The sequence below is a fragment of the Lathyrus oleraceus genome, chromosome 5 (genome assembly GCF_024323335.1).
Source record: "Lathyrus oleraceus cultivar Zhongwan6 chromosome 5, CAAS_Psat_ZW6_1.0, whole genome shotgun sequence".
Classification (NCBI taxonomy): Eukaryota; Viridiplantae; Streptophyta; class Magnoliopsida; order Fabales; family Fabaceae; genus Lathyrus; species Lathyrus oleraceus.
The window spans coordinates 93,657,693-93,664,160 of record NC_066583.1 but is presented as its reverse complement, the minus strand read 5'-3'; positions in this window follow the sequence as shown (position 1 = coordinate 93,664,160).

The window sequence follows — 6,468 nt, the reverse complement described above, 5'->3', positions numbered from 1 at the left end:
ATACCTTTCTATCTCTTAGTATGCTCTGTGGTTGTAGTTTTGTCTGATCTTCCACATCAGAAAAGAAGTGTAGTATTGTGAAAGAGTTATTAAGCTACAATCACAAGTTCCGCTGTGCAGTTTGGGCTAGAGCAAATTTATGGAAGACTTTGTTTTTACTTGTGGAAAGTTCAAGTCAAAGATGTCTTAATACAATCAAGAGTACACAAGATGCAAGATTATGTCGATGTTTAAAGAGCTTCCTGCCAACAAGGAAGTTGTATCATAATGTTTCAACCTGATTTTCAAAATGTGAAAATTCTTGAAGTGTTTTAGCTTCAAGGGAAGTATACTCTTCTTTAGGTGGAGTATAATAGTTTTTTTTAAAAGTATGATTGTCGGTGAAGACAATGTGGGAATTCTTGGAGTGATTTAACTTCAAGTGAAATTTATTCTTCATGATAAAATATATGATTGTCGGTGATGACTGTGAAATTCTTGAAGTGGTTTATCTTCAAGTGAAGTATATTTTCATAAGAGAGTATGCTAGTTTTTAAAACTATGATAGACAATGTGAAAATTCTTGGAGTGATGTAGCTTCAAGTGAGTATACTCTTTATGGTGGAATATAATTGTCAGTGAAGACAATGAAAATTTATGTATTATTTTTCAATCAAGGTGGAGATGGTTGGGGTTGGTTGAAAATATACATGTTGAAAAAGTCTCACATTGCTTAGTTTTGTGAATGAAGGGAGAGTCCAAGGCTATATATATATATATATATATATATATATATATATATATATATATATATATATATATATATATATATATATATATATATATATATATATATATATATATATATATATGTATGTATGATACAAGCTCTTTGAAGTCTCACATCGCTTAGTTTTGTAAAGTAAGAGGGAGTCCAAGGCTATATATGATTCAAGTTTTGGGTTAGTTTATGATATATTATGTGTTGTAACAATTTTCACATAGTGTTATTCTTTTGTTATCTATTGACAATAACTATGATTTTTTCTTTGATTTTGGAGTTTTCACGTTATGTTCTTGTGTTATGATTATGTTTCTCTTTTTTCTCTATGCTTTGTTTGTTTTTTCGCAACAACGAATCCCTTTTCCCCCCTTTTTGTATAGTTATTTAATCCAATTGAATTTATAGAATCATTTTTATTTTACAATTAAATAATTCATTTTAAATTTGAAAGTGTATCTAAATATATTTTATACTATATCAAATAAATTTATATATATATATAAAGGAAAAAAATATAAGATACGAAGTGAAGCTAGTGACCGACACATGAAGTGCACTAAAGTCCATAAAAAACAAAAAACGAGAGAAAGGAAACAAGACAAATGCCTAAAAAAAATCAGAGCTACCAGCAAAAGAAGTAATATAGAACTCGTGAAAAGTAAACCACCATGAATAGAGCATAAACCTCCACGCACAATTTAAAGCCACAAAAAAAACATATGACACACCTCTAAACCTAGGCAAATCTTCCAAGAAAGAAAAACTCAAATAAAGATAAAATATCATCTAATAAGACAACTATCCTCCTCAACTATCGAAATATCCTATATCACTTTATTGTCGAGATGATTACTTTAATAGTGTAAAATTAATTTACATAAGACTATCTTTGACATTATATATATTTTTGAGTTTATAACTTATAATAAAGAAAACAGATTTTTGGTAACAATCTTTTCATTCGAATCTTATAACTTATTTTATTACTTATAATTTATTTTTCATACGCGCTTTCATATAACATTTTAGTTTTGTTATTTTTTCTTTTCACTTTTATTTTTATTATTTTGATTAAAAATTTATTTTTATCTTTTATAATTTATTTTAATTTAAAACAAAATAATTATATATTAAATATAAAGAATATAAATAATTATGTCATTTTATATTTATCACTTTTAATTTTTTTCAGACATTTCAATTAATCTATTAATTAGAAGTCATCAACCATCAATACTGATTTCTCTTAATTATCAAAATTATAAATTAAAAAGTATCAATCATCAGTATAATTATCAAAATAATAGTAGACAGTGATTTCTCTTAACTCATTGAAACATATCACAAAAGATTATTTAAAAGTGAATATAGATTAACATTATCTAAAATTCTGAATACAATACAAAACAAGGAAAAAGTTGATATTCCTTTCAACTTTCCTTCTGTTTGTATTTGAAAGGGTCCTGATGCCCTTAAGAACTAGTGGCTAATATTTTCCTACTAATTTAATATGCACATTTTTTATGTACAAAACTAAAATGCAGTTTCTCGTTTCTTGTTTTTTTTTTTACAAATAATTTAATACATGAATCGATTATTGAATAGTATAAACATAATCATTTTAAATATAAATTTAGCTGAAAAAGTGTGGACATATTATAATTTATTCATAACATTACAAACAGGGTAAGATTTTTTTATTTATATTTCTAGACGAAGTTGCAGAGACATAACAACAAAAATATTAATATATCATTGTTCAAAGTAATAACCCCAACTGAATTCATTCTAAAGAAAATACTAATCACTTGCACTACTTTAAATATTATTTTCTTCGTTTTTTCTATTTTTTATTATAAGTCATTTTGAATTTTTTATATATTTTAAGAAAAATAATAATTATTATATAAAAAAGAAAAATTATAAAGAATTTTATAATATTATTTTTTATTAATTACAAAAAAATAATTTTAAATAATTTTAAAAAAATAATAATAAATACTTAAAAATATAATAAAAAATATATATTAATAATTCATAAATATTACAAAACAACTTATATTTAATACAATTTTTTCATCAAAACTACTTATAAAAAAATAAGAATAGAGTATTAAAATATCTACTACGTTATTGCGGAGATCCAAATTACATAAGCAAAGGCAGAGGATATTTATGGCAATAAACAATTATTGAGGTTTTGGTAGGCTTTGTCAGCTCGAATTATGGGACCAAGCTTCTAAAACGTAAGCAAGATGCAATGTAAAATAAGTGAAGAATATCCACTAATGTTGTAACCTTGTCTTATATTTTCCAAATGTTGCATGATAGAAGAGAAACTCCAAATTTTATGTTTAAACAAGTTGAGAATCATTTGAGTCACTTCATGGAAAAAACAGAGAACTTGGACCTCTTGAAACGGATAGTTTTGTTGAAGACAAAAACACCCCATCCCTATGTATTTTACCCTGCTCATTACTTCCCCACCCTCCTTTCCATTGTATCTATGATGAGTCCTCCCTCACTTAGCTGATGTTTGCTCTTTTGTAACATGGTTCAATTTCATTGTTTTAGGAAATGAATGACACAACTTGCTTTTACATTTTCTATAATGCTCTTTCATATTCATATTAAGTGCCATATTTAAGAGTTTTATTTCATATTATTCATAATTATTTATAATGTTAACCAAACATTAAAAATTAATTAATAACCCTTTTGATCTCCTTAGTGTGGGTTTAATTCATTTTTAATCTTTGGCGGCACTTCAGAACGGCAAAGACCTAATAAGACTTATTCAATTACATGGTTCAATTCAGCTCTTGCACTTCATTGATCGATGAGCAAGTGTGTCTTTACTATCATAGTGTCGTACTAGAGCACACCATTGCTTTCATGTCCATTGTTAATATGCATCTAACGACTTTCTACAATCTATGTCAAATCATTTGATAGTATTTTTAATCGTCAACTTTAAATAAATGTGACTCTGAATCACATCCAGATATTTTTCTCAATCACACATGCATAGTTTCACTTCTCATACACTAACTTAAGCATTAGAGTGTTGAGCTTGTACCCTTCAAATCAATAGATACTTATACCATTGAAAGCTCTTTTATTGTAGTTATGTTCAACCTCTTATCCATTTTGATGGGAATTAATACAAAAACACAATAACAAATAAAACACAACATATATAAATGTTGCAACTTGCAAGAATCTTTGAAGAACAACAATAAATATATGGCAGCTAATATAAGAATTGAAAACGAATAAAGGACACTAAATCTTTAACATTAAAAACCCTTAAAGTTAGGGCAAAAACAATTGATCGTCTAAACCAAAGAATTAACCTCACTATAACCAAACGAGATTACAAAAGATTATCAAAATAATGCACAAAGTGCCAACAACCAGGAAAAACAACAAAGCACAAAATCTTACAATTTTAGAACGAGAAGATGAAAAATCCTCAAAAATCTGGTGCAGTGCGAACATGATATATCTCTGTTCAGGACTTATTTCAACGATCTGAACACTAAAAGTGTATTTATATGTCTCATAAATATTGTGTCCAAATATTAGCTCAATCCAATGATTAATGAATCCGAAATCACTATTTTCAGAATCTGGTTTGAGAAAAATGAGAATATGATTTTTCACTTCTTTTCTATGTAGTGACTTATTTTCTCATTTATTTTATTTCTATTTTATAATCCTAGAATGATCATCTTCAATTAATATAAGTGACATATAATGGGATAATATATTTGGGATTTTTTTCACATACCCAACATATCACCCTCGCAACTATGTGGAGGTAATGTCAAACTGACGATATCACAACAAGTTTCAAATTTCTATCTTAGTAGTAGTTTAGTAATCATATCAGACCCGAGATCATCGACACACAATTTAATTAACTTCAATAACTTAACATTTAAAATATCATGTATCCAATGATACCTCACATCAATGTATTCGACCTTCTATGAAAAATCAGACTCTAATAACATATATTTATCTTGAACAAAATCAAATTCTTGCAAGAATATGTTCATCCACAACAAACTTTGCATGCTTTGGTAATAGAAATAAATTTTTCCTCGTTAGTAGACAATGTTATACACTTTTGCAACCTATATTTCCAAGTCGTAACTCCCCATGCAAATTTAATCATGTAGCCCAAAGTAGACTTTCGGTAATTAATATCTCCTGCTATATTTGAGTTCGAGTACCCAACCAAAATAGTTTTGTCACCTCCAAAACAAAGTCGTACAAATAGTACTACAAAGATACTTGAAAATACATTTCACACCTTTCTAATGCTCTCTACCTAGATTTGACAAATATCTTCTGACTGTACTAACGACATGTGCAATATATAGTCTTGTACACACCATTTCATATATCAAGATACTTACATCAAACGCATAAGGAACCATTCCATATTTTTTTTTGCATCTTCACTAGAAGGACTTTGTTTAGAACACGATTTATAATGAGTAGCAAGATGAGTGTTAACCACCTAAGAGTTTTCCATCTAAAGTATTTGCACCACTAATTGAATATCTTGTGACATATAAATTTTCTTCTACTTTCTTTCACATGTGATTCTAATATAGATAATCTATTTAGATTCTCCCGTGTCATTCGTGGAAAAAGACTCACCCAACTACTTCGTTAACTTTCCAATCTATATAATATTTACTAACAATAAGCATGTCATTAACATATAATAACAACATAATAAAATAACCATTAAAAATATTTCTAACAAAGACAAGATGATTATAGGTAATCTTCAAGTATCCTTGGATAGACATAATAGACTCAAACTTATTGTACCACTTACTTGAAACTTGCTTTAAACCATATAGACATTTTATAAGTCTACAAAAATAGTTTTCCTTGCCTTCAACAAGAAAAAAAATTGCTTTGTTTCATATAAATTTCTTCCTCCAAATCACCATGAAGGAAGATTGTTTTCACATCGATTTGTTACACCTCTAAGTCAAGAGTAGCTACCAAACTCAACACAACTCTAATCAATGACATTTTTACTAGAGGTGATAAAATCTCATTAAAATCAACACCATTTCTCTGAAGAAAACCTTTCCCCGCAATTTTGGATTTATACCTCAAAGATATAGAGTTACTTTCATGTTTCACTTATAGATCCACCTGTTTTCCAAGGCCCTTTTATCTTTTTGGAAACTTTGCCAAATCGTAAATGTGATTATCATGCAAATATTTCATCTCATCCAACATTTTATCCAACCATTTTTCATTTACTTCATTTTCCATGGCTTCTAAAAAACATACAGGTTCCCCTTCACCAGCAAAAGTCACATAGTCAATAGAATCATACTTTGTAGAAGGTTCTCTCGACCTATTGGACCACCTAAATTAGGATTAAGATGATTCAAAAGAATCACTAGGATTTTCATCCTTTGACATCTTATGTTCCTGACTTTCATCATCGCCTGCAGAATATTTGATTTCCATCTTGTGACATATAAAGTTTCTTCTTCTTCCTTTCACACATAATTATAATACCAAGAATCTCTTTAGGTTCTCCCATGTCTTTCATGGAAAAATACTCACCCATCCACTTCTTTAACTTCTCAATCTATAAAATATCTTTACCAACATCATTTTTCAAATCCCTTTTTCCTTTCGAAAATTTCACAAAATCGTAA